The following is a 22,543-nucleotide window of genomic DNA, read 5'->3' on the forward strand; positions in this document are numbered from 1 at the left end:
TTATACTAACTGCATGACAGAGGTTGAGTATGATCATGGTAGAGCACAGTATAGCTACAGGACTTCCTTTGGGTTGACTTGAAGGTGGAATTCATGGAGATGGCTTGAGCAATTTCTGCCTTTAATTCATGCCACAAACCTTTTTCCAAAGGTCTTTATCAGTGCTGGAGGCACAGCCAACCAGAAATAAATGTGACCATGAGCTGCAGCTCGTAATGAGTGCACAAATTTGAAGTCAGTCATTTTATTTCATGCTAATGTGTCGAGCTGTAAACCGTGGCAGGTAGGTACTCCACCTGGCAAGCTCTTCTGCAGGGGTGGCAACATTTGGAGCAGGGTAAAAAGGACAACTGAAGGTCAGCAAAATACAGTTCACGTTATGAGTAGGAAGCTTTTGTTCTGCAGAGAGGCGGATGAAAAGGTCTTGATTGTGGCTCACGTTTTAAGCTCGCATAATGGGGGTCCTCATTTTCCAGAGAAGTTGCCATTGAACTTGGTGTAAACTTCTGATAAAATACTGAAAACTAGGGTCTTTGACCTGGCAAACTGATGGCCTCTAGGAGTATCCCATGGAAGCCAGAGTTCAAACAAATAGGGCTTGTAAGATCAGGCAAGAGTTGTGCATTTCAGTACGTTTGGTGAGACTGCCTTTAAGCTACTTATTGTTTACCAGTAGCTCTGGCCCTGGGGTAAGTTATGCAGCCTCATATCCTTGTATCTGCTGGCATTATAAGAGTGCCCTGTACTTGGTGATGGGATACATTCTCGGAGTGCTCGGGACTCTCATCAGGATGGTGCTGCCTCAGGCTATAGACACCAAAGCAGGGTCTCTCTGTACACGCATCTGGCACGATTTGGTTGACTATAGGAAGGTTACACACTCATATATGAGACTCTTCCAGGCTCTGTTGGAAAAGTCGTCACAGAATATTTCCAGCCAGGTTTTGCTTTGAAAGCTGCTGCAGAGCACTGGCTTTCACAGGTTTATACTGCTTTGAGTCATTTGCCTGTTTAAATATCGCATCCAGTGCAATGCTGTAAACAAGTGAGCAAACAGCCACATAACTATGGTTCCCAGGAGAGAATGATCTGTTAAAAGGGAAAAGTGCTTGTTTGGTCATAGCTGAATTACTAATATTCCTATAAATTTCTTCTTTAGGGTTGTGTAACATGTTTGGGAATGTGGCAATAAGAGATGTTGAAATGGGGAACAGACTTAGAGGAGTAGAAATGGCAGGAAGCCAAGCCAAAATACACAGCGAGCCTTTTCCAGAGACAGGTCAGCAGTGATCCAAGTGTATTCCCACAAAATGGAAGTTCAGAAGGGAACCGTAAGCAGTGGAAAATATTACATGCTCAACTTTTGTTACGAACCTCAGTCACTCCGAGTTCACTGCAGAAAAAATGTTCCTAGAGTTTAAAGCCCCTTTTTATTCTTTTCTTTTCCCTTTTTCTTCTCCTATGTTTAAATATCTTTGGGTTAGGTAGGCTAAAACTAAGAGAAAAAAATTAACTGTTTTTCTAACATAGGAAACTTTAAGAATAAAAATACTTCAGAGCTTTTCATTTATAGCATTTGTCAGGATAAAACATTCACTTCTCCTTAGGAGGAAGGCAGCTCAAAGGAGAAAAGTTTTGAGGAGTATGTTTCCACTTGGCTTTTATCTTTGTTTTAGGCTTGAAAATTACTTGCTGCCTTACTGCTTTCTACCATCTTTGCCGATATAGACACCGTCCCTCTCTAAAAACAGCTGCCCAGGCAGGGGCAGGCAGCACCTCTGTGAGTGGCAGTGGGGGAACCACCTGGCCTGAATTCACTATTTGTTCTCGGCTGAACATTTTCCCTGGGGAGCATCATGCGAACAGTAAGACAGTCTACGTGTAGCTGTTACACTCACAGCTCAGACTGGCTGTTCCCACATACACTTGGCCTGGTAGTTGCTGTTTCTATTTCAGACCTGGAGAAGGGCATATGTACCCCAAAAAGCTCAACCACTGCATCAGATATGCATGCTGGCCTGGTAAAAACCTATTACAGCCTTGCCTTTTCTTATTATATGTTGCTCATTTGAATTGGACTACCTCTTGTCAGCTAGCCAACCATCTGGTGATAATCTTTCAGCAGAAGGTGGGATGTTTTTGTTTGCTTTATTTGTGTGTATGTATATAGCCTGTCTGTTATCTTTATTTTGAGTTCTTTAGTATCATAGTGGCTACATGTTATCCTAGCTAGGGGATAGTAGCAGTGATCACTTACAGTGATCCCCTGTGCTTGCACAGTCCTATAAGCTGTTTTCTGCAAGTAGGTCCCCATGAAGAAGACTTTGTGATGTTTATTAATATTTAGCTTGTCTTTTATTGTAAAACTATTGTTTGCTGTGTGCATATCTGGTACCAGTGTGTTGGTATTTAATCACAAACTAGATGCAAACTGTGCTTTTCTTTTGTTTGGAAGCAGACAGAAACCATTAGGAAAGATCAGAGAACAGCCTGCTCTACAGCTCTGACACTACAAAGGGAAAAGACAACCTGGTAGTACTAACAGCACCAAACTTCTGGCACTGATTATGCTCCTAGGTCAGGAAGTAGACTCCTTAACATTATTAATGGAGAGAGACAGAGATACTTCCTCTATTGAGAGGGGGATTTATAGCAGGAGTGTAATTTAGATAAACTGGCTGACCCGAGGGAGGTGCATCTGTCTCTCCCTCTCACTATTACCTACAGAGAACCTGAAAGACTTATGGTAGGTATCAGCAGTTAGGTCATATGAATATCCACCTCTGCCTCTATTTCTCAGTTAAGAAGGAAATCCTGTATCGCACTTGTTTGTGGGGTTTTATTACTGCTCTTCAGAAAGCAGACTAGACATCTTTGTGGGTTGTCCCTGCTCATGATCTCCCAAAAAGAAATCGATCTGAAAGCCTTCTCCCGTTTCTGCCATCTGTGGCTGGTCAGGTTGCCCATCTCTGTTTTCTTATCCCAGGGATCAGTTATTCTGTTGGCCCAGACAGACCATTGCGTGTTGTGCACTTGTTAAAGTGCTTCCAGGCTGGAAGCTTCTGGAATTACTTTATATTGAAATTGAAGTAAAAGAGGGGAAGAAACATTTTCCTAAGGCTGATCTGAATGATTCTGGAAATTCAGCTGATTTGAAACTTGAGACAGGGAAATTCCCTTTGCAGGCTGGTCGTATCGAGATGTCAGCCATGTTAGTGCTCTGGTCCCTATTCTGCTACCACGGGAGATCTGAGACCAAACTCAGTCTCCTGATTCATAAAGGTCTAAATAACTGGGGATTTAACAACTGCCAAATTCATCCTGCCAGAGAGTTAACTGAGCCCTTTCCCACCCTGCCCTTTAGTGGTTATTGTACAACACCTCTCTGTGGGCTTTTTCTTCATGGAATTACGTGTGTGAGATGTCCAGTTGCTTGGGTGGCTGCTCAGCCATGCTGAGGGTGTGGGAACCGTGACTCCTTGCGGTGTCATCTCTTTCCCAGCTGCTGCCACAGGGAACTTGTTTTTAACCTTGGTAGAAAGCTCCCCTTCTCTCAGCTGTGGGAATTCAACTTTTTACTGATGTAGCTGGTTTAAAGTTACAGCTTTCTGTACCTCTTGGCTATGCTTTTTTTCACCATTCCTTAAAATTTGATCTATTCCTGCTTTTAAATGACATGTTGCTAGTGTTCAGTGTGTGATGTGACCATAGGGATTAGAGGTGTGTTTTCCTGAAAGATATATATTAAGAAGGGCTCGTTATTTGCCTATTCAAATTACACACACTGGGGTTTCCAGCTGGTCTGGAGGGCAGCTTCCCAGCTGCACGCTGAGTCCATCATCCTACCATGTCTTCCAGGGAGAGAGGTATGAGCTGCCCTTATTACAGCTCATGGAGAATTGAACTCTGTCTGTTGGAGAACCCAGATTATTTCAAAAGCAAAAATATCCAGTTAGGGTGAAAAGCCTGAAATTCTATTTCACAGAATGGCAAGTGAAGAAAAACATTAATTCAGATTCTTTTTTATGGTGCTGATCAAAATATTTTGGAATAGTATGTAGTACGGAGTAGGAAAACTTTGTTCTAGCTCAGGTCAAAAGGGACCTATGTCCCCTCTGCTGTTGCAGTGCCTCATGACATTTACAGTTTGAGAGTCTCATGCTTCAATTCTGTATAAGCATTGCTCCCTGGCTGACCTGCATTTCTTGTGCTAACCTATGATCAAAATTCCCATGAAATGCAGCATTGATCTGACCACAGTTTGTTGGTAAAATGCATTGGAGTAAAATGGGAACTAATGCCTCAAACTGCAGCTCCCTGAGCCTCAAAAAACAGAAAGACCAAACAGTTTAATTCAAAAACTCAGAGATGTATGATTTAAGTCAGCTTACCTGTTAGATTTTTTTCAGTTTTCCCACAGATAAAAAAAGAAAGATGAAGGTATCTTTCATACAGTGGGAATTATTTTAGCTGAAAAACTGTTGATGAAATAATCTTATTCCAGCTATACAACCACTCATCAAGTATCTTGTGTCTGAAATGCCTTCAGTTTGCAATTCAGACTTGCTTCCAGCTCACAGGTATGTTTTTTTCAGACAGTCTAGAGCCTTGCTAACCTCCTCCTTGTTATGGAGGATCTGAAAATGGCTGTTTGTGGCAGAACAGGCTGCCAAAAGAGATCACAAGAGATCACTGAAGCTGACGTTGTTGTTGTTGTTGTTTGGTTTTGTGAGTTGGGGGAGAACTTCAAAAAGTAACAGCTTTTTGAAACCTTTCTCATAGACGTTAAAACAAAAATAACAAAACATTTCTTAAGAGTCAAAAAAAGAAACAAACCCCACAGGTCCACGTGAGTATGTGTAATATGGAAGAAGAATTAAGTATGCTCTCTAAGGTCATGTTAAAAGCAGAAATGAGTGAAAACTAGTTAACATGTGAGCTCACCTTTGCTTTTTTGGTCTGCGGATCCCACCCCTGGTAACACATACAGCTCATGGAGTACAAATCATATGTACTGGGTGTTCATGTGGAAAATCTGTATAGCCAAAGTATCCCGACAAACCACAGTTCCTGCTGGGTGAGTTAAGAGTCTGTCTTGAGGGAATGAGGGATTCAAAACTCCCCATGCAGGTGAGTGTAAATCTCTTCCTCCTTTCATGGTTTTAGCTTTGCTGGTGGTTTTAATTTCCATTTACAACCGTTCATTGGAATGAAATGAGAGTCTCGAGGTGCCGCCGCACAGTTCATTAACCCCAGGGTTTTTGACGGGCGCTTTCCTTGCTATGGTTTCTCTGGCGAGCTCTGCTCACTGGAGCGATCCTGAACCTGCTGCCAGTCTCGCCTGCATCCATGGTGTAAAGGGAAGGTGCAGCAGGTGTCAGTTTGCATTGGGAACAATATCTCATGGCTTCTAAGTCATGCTCTAAAGCCCAAAGGAGCTTTTCTTGCATCGCTTCCCCCTGTACCAAGCCTTTTCCCAAAGCAAGAACTCTGGGCACATTAAACTTGAGATTTTTATTTACTTTTTCATAATAGTAATGAGTTGAAAGTGTTTCTGCATTATGTAATCATATAATTCTGTTGTTTTTTTTTTTTTTTTAAAATCCTAGAAACTAGAACCCTGAGTGCTGTGGTGAATTTATCCCTTGAAAATTAGTGCAGCCCATAAGGAGGAGATAGGATGATGATTGGTTAAAATTAGTCTCCCCCTGAGCTTCTGGCAAAGGATTGCAAAGTGTAATTTATGCAGCAGGCTTTCTAATCCACCAGGCTTCAATAATGTAGTAAAAATATATTAGTAATGTAGATACATGTGGCTGAGGTTAACTGCCTCTGTTGAATTTTTCCAAAGGAAAAAAATCCCTTTTGCTTCAGCAAGCTATGAAGGTCGTCTTAAGGATGAAGTCCAAAACAGGTATTTCAGCTTGATCAACTGATCCTTTGGGAAAAAGCTTTTGTCTTCAAGAGCCAACAGAAAACTGCCACAAACACCTTGAATGTCTACTGAAGACAAAATCCAAATCTGATCTGAGATGCTGGAGTATTGTTGCCTGCAGTCAGCGGGCCTCATGTCTTTGTTATTGTAGGCTGTAAAACACAAACATCTGGCCTGCATAGGTAGACATGGAACAGGGCTGGTGCCAGGACTGCTCTACAGTTTGTGGGACCGTGCCTGACCTAGTGAGGAGATGTATTACCTCACTGTGCTGGGCAGCCAGGTACAGTCAAAAATTACAAACTTCAACCCATATAAGGTTTTTAACAATTCACAAAAATGGCTTTGTCTCTCACTCAAAATGGTTGAAATTGCCTCAGTGCACTTTAACTCTTACAAAACATAAAATCCCCGGCAGTCAGTGCCGGGTCGCGCTGCCAGGTCCCACGGCTGGAAGAAGAACTCAACACTCCTCTGGGGTCCCCTTAGTACGGCCTCGCAGGCTGAGCTGCTCCTTGGTTTGCTCACCTGCGGTGTGCCCACACGGTTGCCCAGAGCCAATCTGCCTGACAACATGGCACCCACTGCCAGGGCAGTTTGCCCACATTACTGCAGGCTTGGGGCCATCTGAGGATGGACAGCATAACTCTGCATAAAGCCCTTCCTATGGAGCAGGGATGCCATATGTGGTTGCTAGCAACCACTTCACATGCCAAATAAAATTTCTCAGCAGCAGAAAAGAGAAAGTTATCACAGCAGGCCAGCTATATATCCAGATATACAGGAATATGTACTTTGTCAGCCTCATGTAGGGCTTGTGGAGTGAAGTTTTGGAGTTGCGAGGTGTTCCTGTTAGCCAAAAAGAAGAGGCAAACTTGTATTCTGTGCAAGGCTTCTATTTTTGGAGGGCCATCATTCATTTTATTTTTAAAAAAATACTTTGCTTAGCCCCATGTTTTGCTTTCTGGAAAAGGCTCAGCAATCTGAGCATTATCCATGCAAACCCCACAGAAATAAAACTTGCTAACTATGAAGGCTCAAAGCTTTGCTCTACCCAGAGTAAGTTGTCTTTGTGCTACTGAAGTCAGTAACACTATACACTTGCACATCTGCAGAGCATCTTGCCCACATGTATTTGCAATAGTCTGGCAGTGATATTTATTTCATAGAACAAGATTTTTTTTTTTTATTCCTCTTCATATCATCCAAGATACAGACTTCAAGAACTGCTTCTCATCCTCTGCGTCTGACTCTGTGCTCACATGAGAGCTGTCCGTGAATGTGACCAGAGAATTGGGCTTCTGGCCAATAAAGCTAATATTTTAGAAAAGGACATATCAGGCAATGTAAACTGCCCTCACAAAGAAAGTTTACATGTCTAAAATGTCTAATGCTTTTTAATCTTTTTTAATCTTTTTAATGCCTCCCCATGTACTGCCAACTTTCTCCAAGAGAATCAAGCTTCCTAAGCCATCCTTTCCGACTGTAAATTATTCGTACGTATCTAGCCAGGAGACAGACTATCTGGCCTGTCTCACATAGATATATCAGGTAACTATTAGTCTCTGTAAACAATTCACAATCAGCTAAAAGATTTTTGGTTTAATTGTATGCATGACAAATGAATACATTAAACTTTAATCTATTTCTAGCAGTTTCATAAGGAGCAAAGGAGCTAACATTAAATACATTATGAATTATTCTAAATGCTCTAATCCTGGAGTTTGTGAAGAACTCCATTTTCCTTTACTTCCCATATCTTGCCCTTTCTAGACCTGAACAAAGCATCACACACCAAGGTGATTGTGATTGCGCTCAGTTGGGAAGCAATGCTAAAAGTGTGCAAGATTTTCTTGATTCCACCTACATTCACTACCATTCCCAGATATATTTTTTTTTTCTCCTCCTTTGGCTCACACTGCCTCTCTGCTGGGGTTTGTGGAGTTCCTTTAGAAATTAGCCCATGCTGCAATTGCCAGAGAAATGTTCTTTCTCTCTAGATTCATGGTTTGCTATTTTTTTTGAGCATGTAATAATATGTGCGTGCCTGGGGACTCACAAAAACCTGAGGCCTCTCATTATATGTTCCTCTGCTCCTGTCACTGATGCACCGAATTTAAACACTGGCTATATGTTTTTTACTCTCATGAAACCTTCAGTGCCACACTGACGTTCACCTCAATCTCGTCTGTTTTAAGTGGGTTTTTTCCTGCAACATCTCTGTGGCTCAAGTCCTTGTTTATTTTGCTCTGAAAAGCAGCTCCAATTCCCACAGTACCTTTTGGAAGCTAAAACCCAGTGCTATGCAGGAGTTAAAATACAGAGCTCTGTGTTGTACCCAGGACCATAGCAATCAACTCACAGAAACAGCTTCATTAGAGACAGATGCCTCTGGGATGAGGACTATGTTTTTGATACTATATATGTGCATAGGCCTATGCCTATAATGCTTTTCTTTGTCTCACCTTCTCATTGTATTTACAAGAACTTACAATACTCTTATTTTTAGCATTAGTGGCCTACTTCTAAGACTTTTTTTGACAGAATTTCAACAGGTGATAGTCCCAGGTGTGTTGCCCTGCAGGTTAATACTGCCTACCTATGCAAACTTAACTTACCAGGTTTTTAAAATGTCATTTTAACAATATTGACGCTGTTTTCCATAAGACAGCTTAATTGTAATTCCTTGGTTATGAAGTAATGTCATTCAAATCACAGCTGTCGCAAAACATTATAATCAAATTGTGATCCAATGTCTGTCATTACCCTCAGTTAGTTTGCCATAGGTATTAAATATAGAGGTTATACATGAGATCATATATTATATTCTTTAAGGAGATCTGGATAGTGACAAGACTAATGCAGAACCACTACCCAGAGTCAACATCAACAAACACTCCCAGGCCAAACTTGCACTCTGGGTTTAATGTTTGCTTGCATGAAATGTGTGCAATTTCAAGACTGTTTTCATTCTGCTTTTTCTGTCATAAGCTTCAAACAATGCTTATTTTTTAAAGAAGTTTTCTAATATTAAAAACGGACAGTAATGGAGTCTATGATATTTCTTTACTTGCTGGCAATCTCTTCCTTTGGTGTACTTTTGCTTACACTGTTTTATGGAACTTGGTCTTACTGCAGGCTGCCACCAGAAGAGGCAGTCGCGCTCCCCCTCCATTCCCTGTCGTGCACAGCCTGGTTATGGTAAACGGCTGGTAAATGTCTGGTCAAGGCAGGAACTGGTTCAGTGAACAGATTCAGCACCAGAATAACCCCCCGCAATAGCAAGTAGCTCTGTGGGAGATGAGCAAGCTGGACGGATGGAGCTGGACTGATGCATGGGAGGACGGCAGAGGCTGCAGCCCCAAAGGGGGATGGGGAAGGAGCTGGCCTTCCCCTCTTGGTGGCTGCCCACAATTACAGCATGTCAGCTTTCATGCAGAGCTGTGCTCTATTTTCTTCCTCTTTATAGATATATTTCCCGTTTTCAAGGTTTTCTCGTCGTCTGCCCTATAAAGTCTTTAAATGAAATATACGCTCCGTTATGTTTTCAACCCAAGAACAGGTATTCCATTTCCATAGGCAATTGCAAACTTTTTTATTTCTCCTTATGGGGAATAATCTGCCCTGCAAACACCTTAAGTTTTACCCATCTGTATTCCATATGAGTCAATTTTCTCTGCAAAATCTTTATTTTAGATTCAGATGTCACATTAATCAGTCATGTCCTGTTCGTAATAATCATCTCGTCTAAATCCATCATAATATTCCAGTCAGTGGATGTATCTAGCTCTTGAATTCTGATATTTTTTCCTTTTCTGTAGCCGAAATTTCTTTTATTCGGGATATGTGCGCTTTGGACTGGTCTTGGGTATATTCTTCTTTTCACAGGCTGATGTAAAAATGTCTGGTTTTCCTGCAGACAGAGAATTTTTTTCCAACAGCTGGACACTCGGAATATCTGTGCTTGCTCCCACGTGTGCTCTTTACCTCCTGCAAGGTTGGGCTGTTCACAGACTTTGTAGAATAAGCACACTGAGTTGCCTGTGCTAGTTGCTATCTGAGGCTCTTCCCACCAAGATCTGATTCTATACGTCTAATTAATCTTTATGTTTCTTCTAAGTTTAAATCCAGCAAGTTTTAAAAAGTTTCGGATTTCCGATCCCCATTAAAACACTGACATGACTAAAAGACTTCGTAAGCAGTCCAGAACAAAGTGTTTAACTGCACAACTGACATCCTTTGTATCTCTATAAAGTTATAGCTACTAAATGTCCCTCTAATGCCTAAGAAACAGAAAAATTACAGAACTATGGCTACTTTCTTTGTTTGGTTGGGGGGTGGGGTGGTTTGGTTTGGTTTGGTTTGGTTTGGTTTTAAATCTGTACCCTGTCATGAAAAGAATATGTCCCTGTTCAAAGCTTCTTTATTTGTTGCTTTCCTGGAAAGTTCAGGATGCAACAGAGTCTGTGTTCCTTGCACATTGTGGTTTTTTTTTTTTTTCCCCTTTGGTTTCTCTCTTTTAAAAGGCTTTTTTCTACCTCTACCCCAACTCTGCTAACTAGGCAGCATGGTTAGGTGCCAGCTAACGAGAAGCGAGCACCCGAACTTAGAGGGGCTGTTGATATAATTAAGAAACATTGGAAGAAAGTGCCTGAAAGGGAAAGAAAGCAGAGCATGTCTGCCTTTGAAGGCTCCAGGTCGAAGCTCTGTATGACTAACTAAACTGGTTCTTCTAGACTCCTGCATTTAAGCCCCAGCCCTAAAAGCTGGATAGCCTTACAACTTCTAAAAGAATTTGGTAGCTCTGCTATTGCTTTGTGGAGGCGAAAAGCCAAAAATTTGCTTATGTTTGCCTCTAAGCTTGCAGACATCTGATTAGCTTTCTAGGAATGGGTGTCACAGCTTTTCTTAAGGACCAAATAAAAACTGAGCAATGATATCATTGTTCAGCTCCCTGTACCAGCACTCACATGGCTGGTGCCCCTGTCTATTACTGTACATTATGACTTTAAAAAGTGAATTGAAACTAATAAAAATAGGGGTAGTTTCCATAAAGCGATGCTCTCTTGCTTTTCCACTGAACAGACCCAAAAATACTTTGGCTCACATTAGATAACGCAGTGAAAGAGAAAATGCTTTTTCTTTGATCCATAGAGTTTGAACTGCAATGTAAACCAGATGGAAAAATCCCAGCAGATAATTTTCCCTTCTTTTGACCATTGAGGGCCATCAATCCAATCACATGAGCTCAGAGAGCCTTGAACAGCTATAGCATATTTACAAAATGAGTTGGACTGAGAATTTTATTGTTTGAACACAGTGGCTGCATGGAAATAATTTAATGATATACCTATCATATTGTCTAAGGAAAGGCTGAATTGTATAAAAGACCTTTCACTCTAACATGGATCTGAGACAGGGTGACTGGGGCCAGGAAATCAGGAAATTTGTGGAATTCGTAGTTTGACATGCTTTATTTTTAGTTGCCCTAAACACTATAGGCAGTTCAGTGCTTCAGTGTCTGCTGTACTTCATAATTTTGTCTTACCCTACTGCAAACAATTTTAATAAAATGTGTATTAAATTAATCCCAGTTTTACCGAAACAGTTTCAAAAGAACATAAAACAAATTGTAAACTGAAGTGGAACAATCCTGAAATACAATAAGCTTGTAACAGGCTGTTTATCAGACACATATGTTCCACCTTTAGGTTTTATGTGCTGAATGGATTTCGTACAGATACATCTATGCTGCAGAAAAAATACTGGTAGAGAAGCAAAAACATACGGATATGTAAACAGGCTATGTAAATGCTTAAATCACCTAAAAAGCTTTCTTTAAAATATCTCTATTTAAGACTAGCGTACACTGGCATTTACTTTTTACTTTCTTAGCACTTTGGTTATTTAGGTATACTTTTACTGCACTGATGCTAAAATCTGTAGCAGTGTTCTCATTGTCAGTCTTCAGTCAACAGTGAAGAGCAAAGTCTCAGACTGCTTCGGTTGTGTCCAGGATCTCTCATACACCCCTTCCACCTCATTAGACACCAGCATCCTGAAATCAAGCCCTGCTGAGGTATTTACACAGAATAGCACATCATGAGACCCACAAGGAAAGTTTAGGAAAGATAATTTTATGGAAAACTTTTATATAAAGGGGTACTTGCTCCAAAGCTGTTGACGCCTGGTCTGTCTCTGCTGTAGCTGTCTAGCCACACCTGTACTTTTCTGATTAAAGGTTCAGCCAGTAAAGGCATTGGCTCCATTTCAGTAGCAGGTGCAGATTTCCATTGGTCTCAGTAATGACCGGCAAAGGGAGGTGACCTCTGTTTTAACGGATGAGTCCACCAGAGGTAGGGAGACTGCAGGCTTATGCTGCTTCAACTCTGCTGTTTTTAATGGATTTATTGCAAAACTGGCGTGAACCAGCATTGGAAAAGATTCAGGGCCAGGCACAATCCTGCATAATGAAAATACTTCAGTTCAATGAAACATTTTCTGTGGTACGGCTGTTTGTTGATAGCACATAGACTTCAAATCTTGGAAAGGTGATCACAGGCAGGCAGAAGTATTACATTATAGAAACTGCCATGCTTGGCACCTCAGGGTGGCGTCTATTGTCTTTGCAGGAGGAAAAAATCTTTGCTTTGATAAACCTTTCTGATTCGAATTCTGTAGAAAGCTTGTTCACCTGGAATGGTTGCTGCATGCTCTGGTGTTAAACTTGTCAGTGCAGGGAGAGCTGCGTTCCTGCATACAAGCACATTAGATAACTCATCTGCCTTTAAGGTGATCTTGGCATTTATTTTGGAGACTCATTTGATTATGTGAACACAGGCGTTCTTAATGGTGTCGTTCTTAGCTCTTCAAAATTCTCATTAGTGTGTGGATTGCAGAATTTGACCTTTTTCATTATGAAATTAAATTTGTCCTGCCTAGATCCTAATAGATATTTAAGAAAGCAGTCTGTATTCCAGTAAACCCTGTTCTGCTTAAGTAGATGCAAATGACTCTCTAGCAGGTGGCTTAGTGATCCAGTACAGCTGACATTTGCATACCTATTTTGAGCTAAGTTACTGCTTCGTGACTGCTCTTGTCCTTACAAGTGAGTTACAGTTTTAAAGATGCTGCATACAAATGCAGGACTTTGTTCTTAAATTGTGCCAGCCAACTGGTTTATTAGCTTGAGCAAACACTTTAGTGTTTAGTGCTCAGTCCTTTGGAGCACAAACACTACAGACTGAAATGGAGAAGTTTTCCAGAGAAAAACATGGATAAAGCTTAGAGCTTAAAAAAGAAGTTTAGGCCCGTACTTGTTACTGAATAGATGAGTGATATCACCAACCCACTGGAAGAGAAGGCAACTGCATTGTGTCCAGTTATCTTTTGAAAGATATATGCTCATATGTCTGCTTGGCAAGACAAAGTTAGTTTTGAACAATAAGAAAGGATTTGGAATAAGGTTAATTTCAATTTCAGTCACTGTTTCTGCAGTTGTTACTATAAGACTGAATCACAAATTGGGAAGTGCTTTGCCCAGGTGTTTAAATGAAAAAAAATTTAAGCCTCCCAGTAGTTTTTCCATGCTGGGATTACATGGGAAATCTCAGTTTGGTGGTTTTTTTTTCTCTTGTAAAATCCAGGTATTCCCAGGTTTCCTGTGAAGAAAACCAGATAGCAGTTCAACTGGGCTAAAAGAACAACTTCAAGCATTTTAACTGGACTGCCAAAGAGGGCAAAGAGAGGAGACAGATGTGCAGCATGGCAAAACATGTAAGGTTTCTCGTACTCTCTCACCTTTTTTTTTTGAAAAATATTTCATTCTGTTGTTACCCCATTCTCCTTGTTCAGACCTGCATGATTTAAACACTTCTGCAGACCAGGTTTGGTATTCAGCAGGGTTACGAACGTCATGATCAGACAGTGGTTTTGAGGTTTGTCAAAAAGCTTTTGGTGGCTTTTCTCTTCAAGGTTATAAAGCTATAGTATATGACAATTCATTGGAGACTGAGTTTTTTTGCCAAAGTCCCAGACTATATTGAAATTCAGCCCAGGGAGGCTTTGAGATTAGTCACCACATCTTTGCTACTTTTCCTTCTGTCAACACTAAGTCCCTAAACTGCAGTTAATTTCTTGCCCTTCCCATTGCTGCAGTTGCTGGGCACCAGATTCAATGCACAATTATAAGGGGACAGCTTAATGAGGAGTAGTGGTCACTGCAAGCTCCTCTCCATTGCATTTCAGTTTGCTCACTTGTTCGGGTAAGGATAAAGGCATTAAAGTATGGCAAAGAGATGTGGATTCTTCTTCCATCTCTGTCACTAAACCGTTGCATGGTTCTGGGGCTGTCACTCCACCTCTGAGCTACCTTCTTTTTGCTTACAAATTGGGAATGCTGGGCACCACTTTCCTTTGGGGAGTGCACTGAAAACTGCAGACATGGGTTTCTGTATGAGAGCCCTGAATGAACAGATTTTCTGCTTCGCATCATATGTGATGATCTTAATAATTCTGCTTATTAAGAAAAAAAATGAAAAAAAGAAAGGAAGGTAAAGGTAGGTAATGCTTCACAGCAGCATTCTGCACCGAAGTGTCTGCTCTCCAAGGTCTACCTCCAGCACACTACAACTACCTATGAAAAAGATCCAGCTAGTGTAATTTGAAATTCTCTTTTGTTTTGAAACAACTGTAATATATGATGTTAATATGTGGGTAGCCCTAACCAGTCTCAGAGTATTTATATACTCCCAAAGTGGGTGTGCTTTTGACTAGTTATAGTGTACTTATGGGAAGGATTTGTCATCCAGGGAGATTTGTTCGTAAATGTGGTGCTTGAAATGAATGTCTTTCAAGTCATGATTCAAATTACGGTCCTTCTGCCACAAAGAATTTGTGTTTTCCCTCTCCTCCCTGACCCATCCTCTGCTGAAACTTTTGAGTTTGACCTGTGTCAAGGATAGGATATACAAGTGTGTTAAGTACTTTGTAAAGCAGCTCAATTTAACTAACAACTTCTAAAAGAGTAGCTGAGGCAAAATCAGTGTGCAGAATAATTTTAGCAAACATGAAGATAGTAAAGTTCAAAGTTAGGCTTCCAAAAGGCATTTAGAGGTGAGAAGGCGGACTCAGGCTGTGGCTCTACTGAAAAACTCTTCCTCTCACTGAAGTCCTAGAAGAAATAGAGGTGGATTTGGGGAATCTTTTTTCCTATTTGAAGATCCATTTGTGTTTTACTGCAGCTTAAACAGTGAGAAAATACTTATGCCACCAATACTTTGAATACATTGGTCATACTGCTGAATAGTAATGTGTTTTTCATATTTTACCTCTCTTCTGTTGCATATATGCACTTTTTTATTCTTCAAGCAACCACGAATAGTGAGCTTTTATTTTTCCCTACATTCTTTGATTCCCAAATTCCCACACAAGTTTGCCAAGTGTTCAGGAAAACAATTCACTGCTTAGGCATTCAGTGTATTTTATTCCTGCTTCAGTTTCTCTTGGTCGTCTTCTCTCCTTCCTCAGGATTGAAGTCAGCTCTCTCTCCCCTCCCCCCCCCCCCTTCTTTTTTCAGCCCTAATGTGCATTTTATGACTTTGTCCTTTCTTTTGGCAAGTTAGCAGTAGATGGGTTTTGGAACAATTTTGCTTCAGTGTTAATTGTCCTTCACAAATTAGCCAAGGTCACTGGCTTGTGAATCAGTGGAATCTGCAGAAACAAGCATAGGGCCAGGAGTAAAAATAAAATTTCCTTGGCATGGTAACTGTCTAATATACAAGCAGGTATAATATTTGGAGTATAAGTCAGTGGTGTGGCCTGTTAGATATTGATTCAAAAGAAGGCTTCAAAATGTATAAAGATTTAAATCTTTCTTGGAAAAATCACATTTTTCTTTAGTGTTCAATTACCTGCATCTCAATTCTCAAGTGTATCTTGGTCTATCCTATAGCTTATTTGTAATGTAATTGCAACATAAAGGCCAAGTCTTTGAGCTGGATTGTAGTGTTGTTAGTGCTGGTCAAATACAGAACAAAAAATCTTCTTGCTTCAAAAACTTTAAAATCTATTTTCTTCAAAAGTAGTGCAATGAATTACTGGGGTTTTTCTTCCAATAAAGTATAGTGCAAGTGGTGAAGAAACAACAGAAATGCGTCTGTAGTGAGTGCTGAGAGGCAAGAAAATTGTATACGACAAGATGTTCCAGCCTATATGTGTATAAGCCTATCACTCCAAGCAGGTCCTTTAAAATCAATGCAGTTCATGAGTATAGATCTACATATATGAGTGTTAAACAGCACACTTTTCTCAGCGGATCTCTTCCCACCAAAAAATAGCCTCATTTTGAAAGCAAATTTTTTGAATAACATTTTTTCAGAGTAATTTTTTAAAAGTGCTTGGATAATGTTAGAAAATAGCTGAAAGTGCATAATTTTTCCTATCTATGATAAGTGTTATTGTAATTTTGAGGTGTGAGCAAACAGGAGAATTTATGTTAAGAAGAAAGTTACAAGAAGCTGAAGACAAGGAAATTCCAAATCAATGTCTTAGCTCAGTCCTAGCCACAAATAGAGGAAGCAGATAGTATGCAAAAGCCACCTTAAAATTAAATTAAATACATGTGAACATGTGTGTCCATTAAGTAGATATTCATAGACATTTATAATGTTATTTTTGTACATGCTTTAATGATTTAAGCATGTAATTAAAAGCTGTGCATAAGACTTTCTAAGATCTAAGTGACTTAGATCTCATTTTCAACGATAATATTGGCACTCATGAGCCTTTATTTCCTTGAAAGGTAATGGAGCATACAGTCCTAGATGTTCACATTCACATTGCAAAGGGAATGTTTTATTCATGCTTGTTTAAATGTTATTTTAAAATGATGTATCAAAATGTACCTGCATGAAGAAGCAACATTAAGAACATCTTTTACCTGAGCATTTTTTTCTGCCTTGCTGCCTCCTCCATATATCAGTGGCACAAAGGAACCTTAATGCAGTGGACTGGGGGGCTTCATCTCTTGGGTCCAACCCTTAGGCTGGAGGCAGATTAGATGTCAGGAGCCACAGATCTCCTGGAACCCGGTAGAAATGCTGCAGCTGCATGATGGTGACACCTTTCCTGGCATACTTTGTCCTTTGGCAAGTCAAAATATTATGGAGGGATTGTGAGCCAGAGTTCATCTGGCTGTTTTTGCTCCGGTGGCTTTGCTGAGAGCTCCTCAAAGAATGAGCCCATGGAGGGGGGCTGCCTGCTGCTTTCTGTTCCTTTTCCAAACTGTACTATGCCCTTATAGTTTCCATTTACTTCCACTGAATAAGTATGAAGGGCATATCCCATCCTTGACTTCTATGAGAAATGTTAGCAATAAGGTTTAGAAAATATGGGTGCTAAGTCCTTTAACAGATCATCTGCTAATCACCAGCTTCATTTGGGAAATGAGAGCATGGAAAGCTTGCTCAGGAATACCTACTGCTGCATGGCTTGCTCTGGAAAGTGCACCCTGTCAGTGGCAATACACTTTCTGTGGGAGGGGAGCCAGCCCTGGAAGGTCATGCAGAAGGCCAGTTCTCTAAAGGCTAGTCACAAATATTCCCCAAAGGCCTGTGATCCCACTGTGCACCAGGGAAGACCAGGGCAGGGTTGGTATCAATGCACTTTAAAATACCAGTATGCTGTGCCCAGAGCAACGGTTGATAAAATTATTGTGATGTGCCTCCTCCTCAGTTTTACAGACAGGGTTGTGGCAATAACATAGATGAGATGGTTCAGACATGTGGCTGCCTGGTGACTTGGGAACGCAGAGCTGCTCTGCCTCTGCAGCACTGACCACGGCATCAGCCTAAAAGAGATTTTGGCACAGTGTGTGCCACATTGTCTCTCTCCGGTATGGCACGAGAACCCCACACAGTCCCTTCTGATCAGCACCAGGCTCGCCAGCACGTGGGATGTGTGTGGCAGGAGCTTGAGCTTCCATCAGCTACGCTCCGCTTCAGCAACAGAGTAACTGAGAACGGATCCAACTCAACCGTGCATGCAGGAGGGGCAGGCATTGGTACCTTGGTCATCAAGTCTACATCAACTGAATCAAAAAGAACCATCAATGAGATGGTGTGGCACACCTTTCTAACTTCACTGTTGTCTTTCTGCCAAATTTCAACTTCCTGCTCTGAACCTTCACAGTGATCTTCACGAGTGGGTGGGGAAACCTGCCTTTGTCGCTAGTTTTTGTTCTGGAAAGCATCTGATCTTTTGGGGATATTTCCTGATCGACCTCAGGCAGAGAAAGAGCATGGAAGATTTCAGACCTTAAAAGTTAAAGTTACTGACAAAGTTACAAGCAACTGGAAACGGCGGGTATGATGGAAAGTATTAGCCTGGTGTAACAATGGATGGAGCAGTAGCAATACCTATAATTATAATTGTAAGTGATAAAACAGAAAGGAAAACTACATTCCAAGGGATTTAAAAGGATTTTTAAAACCTGGGCCAGATTGTCCCCTCCCATGTTAAAACCCACAGGAGGGGATTTCTGCTTGGAAACCGCTACATGGTGATCTGCAGACCTCTCCCAGACCAACTCATCCCAGAGGCAGAATCTCTCTTCCTGTTCTCCAAAGGGTGCAGATTTTCCCTTCCAAGTGGGCACACAGATGCCTGAGCTAACTTGTTTCAGGTCCTGCCCTAAGGGTCTTTCTCACCGCTCACCTCACCCCTACTCCCAGTTAGCTTGTTTTCTTTGGAGACATCCTCTTAGCTGTCTTGGTTTGTGGGGAACAGTCTCCAGAATAGAAAAGGGAGAGACATGGAAACTATGCAGCCTCCGGCCCCTGGGCTGCACAGGTTATACAGAGAGGGAAAGGGACAGCAGAGATAGACAGGTAAAAAGCAGGTCTGGCTTGGATGCAAGGAAGCATCTGCACAGTGTGAAGAATGCTTAACAGCTGGCTGCTGGCTTGCTGTTTTCTTAAAATATTACAACTGCCCTTCTGAGGTTGCTAAAAAACCAAAATAAACCAGCACCATGCTATATTAACATTTTTGCTTTTTTATGGTATGATATTTTTAATATAACTTTTGGCAGCATGCGCTGAGAAGCAGAGATTTTCACTGAAATGTGGGACCTCAGAAGAAAGTCTGTTTGTCCCAAAGTGGCATGTTGTTTCATGACCTTTCACAGATGTTTCATGAATTTGTCATCCTGAGCTACAGAATTGCTTTTGTTAGGATGTAGAAATAGCTCTGTACTTGCAGAGCTGTTGGTGACATGACTCACGGTCCCACTGCATAGACTTGGACTAGTGCAATAGCTGGATAGAGGGAGGGATTTTTTTTTTTTTTTGCAGTCTGTTGTGGTAACAAAGCAGAGAAATTGCACTAACCTTTGCTTTCTCCCCCTCCAACCAGTGGTAAAAGTCTTAAATATATTCGTAAGAAAATGAGTGATGATCTGTAGTAAGGATTTATTACTTCACCAGTTACTTGAATTTCTCCCTTAAGATTACACAGAGGGCAATTAGAGTTTTTTTTCTCATTCATAGTGAAGGGTCTGGGCAAAACTAGGTAACAAAGAGCAAAGCTCAAAACAAATGACAACACCGTGAAAGAATCTGCCTTCAGTCACTGAAGAGCCCTCACAAAATCATCTATTTTATCAAGAAAGCTTAGCCTGGGAATTATTATCTAACAAATGTTTATTCTTTTTAATATCCAGTGAGTGTTTTTCAGATACATGTCCTAGAAAATGAGGGAAACATTCTTTCAAGCACTTGCTGAAACTCTCTTTGGACATTACGGAGCCACCTCTACCCTCTCCTTAATGACAGCAGGCACCCTTTAAGCCAGCCAGCTGAGATACTTAGAATTGCCTCTCTTGGCTCTCCAGGTTGCAGGACAGAAATAAAGAGCAGGTCAAGCCACTCTTCTGGACTGCAGAAACCTAGTTGAGGACAGAGAGTTGGGTACAAGGCTGGAGGGTGGAGGGACATCTTTGGACAAAACTGTACAGTCCTCAGTGCCTGAAGGCCACTGCAGGTGCAGTGACAGCACAGCGAGGGAGAGACAAGCTTCCCTCCAGGGGAAAAGTTACCCTGTCCTTGCCGTGACAGACACTTACAGCTTTAGTCCTACCTGGCGGCAAGGCAGCTCTGATGCTAACAGCTCCTTCCCAGGACACCTTCCCAGCTGTGTCCTTTTATATCACCTCTGGGTCCCTACTGGCTCCCCTTTTTCTCTCAGGCTGCATTTTGGGGAGGGCTGGGGATCTGGCAGTCATTGACAGCCCCAGGATGAGCAAATACCTACAACAACAGGCCTAAGGAGGTAGCTACCCTCCATGCTTTTGTCCTTTTGAGCTAGGAAGGTGTATTAACTAGTTGATGCTACCAATAAGAAGAAATATGTCCTCTTTTGGCCCTACATATTACTGAGAGAAGGGAATGATTGTGGAGTTGCTGGACTGTAAGTGGGGGCAAAACTTTCCCTGAGGACCCCTGCAGCAGCGATGCACGTGGCGGGAGATGCTCAGCTCGGCCCTCACGGTCCCGGCCAAGTTTGCAGGGTTGTCATCAGAAGTTGTGCCTGATATTGGGAAAGGTAACCTCAGATGCAGCCTGTACAACTCCTCAGGGAGACTCTCAGCCTCCTGCCCAATGGTGTCCTTTTCAGGGAGCCATTTCTCCGGGCTGCCTGCCCTGCTCTTGGTTCCTGGGAGGACAGCCCACCTACGTTCAATTGCCCAAAATTTATGTGGCATGGATGGTGGCATGTTGGTGCTCTTACTTTGGTAGCCAAGCACATCGTGTATTTTACAGTTCATTTACAGTCTCCGAGGTAACTAATGCTGATTTATGTCCTTCCGCTGTGAAATCCTAGCCTTGTGGTGTCAAAATGGCAGGCCTGCTCCCAGGATGCTATTAGGACCAGACATAAGCACAGTGAGATCGCCACAATGAACGTCTCTCACTCGCCTTTACAATATTCCTACAGGGCAAAGAATAAAGCGTATTCATAGCCTGCCCCTCAAACCTTTTAAATCGTTCCTAACAGAGGCAACATGGCAAGGAAAGCGATGGGTGTAGGAACCCCATCAACGGCTGTCGGACTCTCAATTGTAGAGCCCAGCCTCTCTGATATCGCTAGTCAGCAGAAATCAGAGTGCAGTGTCAAGCCTGGTGGCCTCTTGAGAGCAGGATGGACCCTATTCACCCCTGCTGCCCATAAGGACTCCCCACTCAATCCTTGGAGCTGCTTGTGTAGCAGCCACACCAGATGACTGAGGCTCCTAGACTGAGGAGCTTGGATGGGGGATATCTGGGACCATTTTTAGCTCCTTTGCTATGCTACATTCCCCTTGCAGCACAGCCATGAGCACTTGGGCAGCATCGTGCTTGAAGGAATTTTTAATCCAGTCCAGCTAAGATAATTCTCTGGGGCTTTCGCCCTTGGCAGTTAGTATTGCTGTGTGAATAGGCAGTTAAGAAAACATAAAACGAGCCATAGGAACTGCCATGGTAGGTCAGACAAAAGTCCTTCTGTTGCAAGCAAAGCAAAGATCCTGAGAGGCATGCAGCGGCATTTCTCGTGGTGTCTGCTCCCAGCTTTCTGGCCACCGGCTGCTTAGGGACGTTCTGTTCCCGTCACACTGCAGCCTGCACCTCCTGGCACTGCTTTGGTCGCACATAACATTGTCATTACAGCGACTCCTGGGATTGCAAGTATGGATGAGCGCTTTACTGTGTTTATCAGCAGAAAGACCATTGAAGGCAGTTTTGTCTGTGAGCTTGGCATGCAGGTGTCATTCTCTGCAGCAGGGAAAAGATGGGAAAAGTCAGATTTTAGCAGAAAAAATAGAAAAGTCATAGGGAAAGAAACAGAAAAAATGTATTTGATTAATCTTGCATCTGTTCTTACTTACGGACTACGCTCTTGTGTTGACTAGTTACCTCAGATTCAACATTCAAATGTAACACATGAATTATTTTTAACACCAGCCTGGTAAATATCAACTATCTCCTAGTCAAACTGCATTAGCAGATAAATTGCCAGGCTAAAATGAATTCATTAACCAACAACAGTAAAAACATTTACAGGACAGGAATCATCAGAGGAGGAGGGAATTAAGACGTCCCAAAGTGCGAGCAAACACACCCTGACATTTCCCCAGTAGAAAAATTAGTCAACAGGACTATGAACTCCTGAACTGGTCTGCATCCCTTCAGCTTGGCCTCCCTGATTGTAAGCTGGAAGAAGCCTCCATCCGAGCAGGCTGAAAACAGCTGCTGCACAACAGAAGCTTTTCCCTGCACATCCACCCGCCTCCATTTTCCCGATTGCTGGGCTTATATGAATGAGCTGCCAGTGCAGCTCCCTCTCAGGCGGTCTCTGCCCATCAGTACGGCTTTATTGACAAAGTATCAGCATGTCCTATATGCCCAGATATTTTGGAGAATGTCACGTGGCGGGTGTGACTCTAAGTCACCAAGTCTTTTGCCTGTAGTACATCCTTCATACTCAAGAACATCCCGCAAGTCAAAATAGGCAGTCCCAGAGGCACGGTCCTTTTCATAGTCCAAATGTTCTGTAACATGCTTTTTTAATTAG

The sequence above is a fragment of the Calonectris borealis genome, chromosome 2 (assembly GCF_964195595.1).
Source record: "Calonectris borealis chromosome 2, bCalBor7.hap1.2, whole genome shotgun sequence".
Taxonomy (NCBI): Eukaryota; Metazoa; Chordata; class Aves; order Procellariiformes; family Procellariidae; genus Calonectris; species Calonectris borealis.